The sequence below is a fragment of the Elephantulus edwardii genome, unplaced genomic scaffold, assembly GCF_000299155.1.
Source record: "Elephantulus edwardii isolate Elephantulus edwardi_28Jun2011 unplaced genomic scaffold, EleEdw1.0 scaffold00010, whole genome shotgun sequence".
Taxonomy (NCBI): Eukaryota; Metazoa; Chordata; class Mammalia; order Macroscelidea; family Macroscelididae; genus Elephantulus; species Elephantulus edwardii.
The window spans coordinates 17,129,909-17,131,759 of record NW_006399760.1 but is presented as its reverse complement, the minus strand read 5'-3'; positions in this window follow the sequence as shown (position 1 = coordinate 17,131,759).

Genomic DNA, 1,851 nt, shown 5'->3' with positions numbered 1-1,851 from the left:
GGTTGGCGCAGGATAGAGCAGGGTTTAGGGCTGTTGTGCATAGGGTCGCTATGAGTCGGAAACGACTCGACGGCACATAACAACAACAATAACTTCATGACTGGCCCTTTGAAATCTTTTATTGAGCTCCTTAACTTCTTCTTGGCATTCTAGTGCAATATTCAGTCTCTTCTGACGTCCACTTTGGTCTTTTCTTCATCTTCCCTCTTTGTAATTACTTTTTGCATTCTTTATAAATGATATTCTTAATATCTTCACACAGCTTTTATGGTTTCATTCATTAGTGTTCAGGACCTCCAATCTACTCCTGAGTTGCTTTTAAATTCATGGGAGATAGATTTAACCTATTTTAGTTTTAACTTGAACTTGCAAACTAGCTGTTGATGGTCTGTTCCACAATCAGCACCTGGCCTAATTGTCACTGCTGATATTGAACTTCTCCAATGGCTCCTTCCACAAATGTAGTCAGTCTGGTTCCTGTGCATCCCATCAGGTGAAATCCATATGTAAAAACTGTGTTTATGTTTCTTATAAAAGGTATTTGCTATGAATAAATTATTGATTGTACAGAATTCTATCATTTGATCCCCAGCCTCATTTCTGTCACCAAGTCCATATTTTCCTACTACTGATCCTTCTGTCTGGTTCCCAACATTTGAATTCCAGTCATCTAATATTATTAATGCATCTTGGTTACATATTTGATCAATTTCTGACTGCAACAGTTGCTAGAATCATCTATTTCATTCTCTTTGGCTCTGGTTGTAGGTGTATAAATTTGAATGATAGTGATATTAATACCTCTTCCTTGTGCCTTCTAGGCAATGGGAATATTCTGGAAAGTACAAGACCATCATTGCAGTATACTGATCTACATTCTAGGTAGAAAATATGCTCTGTTTCATAGCCATTTTAATGGAAAGCCAATAAGTGATAGAATAATACTAAATAGATTCATTGCAATAGTAAAGACATTGTTTTGTAAGTCAAGAGGCAAAAGATGGCAGAAAGGGACAAATAGTCTCCTTATACAATAAAATGATAATAAAACACTTTCTAATATAATTGGGGAATGAAGAAAAACACTTATTCTCTTTCTTTTTCTAGTTTTATTTTTTATAATTTTTTTATTTTATTTTATTAATTTTTTTTTTTGTGCGCGTACCGTGAAATTGTATCAGACTGGTACAGGAGATTATTCCTCCTTCTCCAGCACAGAATCTGGTGGATTCGAACCGTGTGCCTCGGGGATTGCAGCGCAGTTTCTTGCCACTAGGCGACCAGAGCTCCCTGAAAAGCACTTATTCTCTTTCTAATGGTGTTCTGGAGGAAGAATTCTTCTCTGTCACATTTGGAAAATTTCAAGATAGGTTACGTGAAATGTTCATTGAGGTAAACAAAAATAAGCAGAATTTATTTAAACTTGAACACATACTTATTTGTAACCCACTAATGAAGTGATATACTGATATAATTTAAAACAAACTAACCAATAGAAAAAGTACATAAAAAATTAAACAAATAAAAACATCAAAGAATCCTTATAATCCCCACCCCAAAAATCAACCTAAAAAAGCAAAGAAACAGAAAAATGTTTGCCTGTGTGTATTTACATGGTGAGTTATTTATGATGGTCTTTGCAGTTGACACCGTTGGTTGACTGCCAATGACTGGTTCCTCCTTCCAACTTGTCACAGGGATAAGCCTGCTAGGCCAACTTTGCACGAAATTACCCTGCTCCTCTGAACTCATTCCATTGTACCAGAAATGGGCACTAGGACAAACTGGACTAAATATACTCTTTCTCCCACTAATTTAGAATTGAAACTTACCAGTGCCCAGAATGCAGTG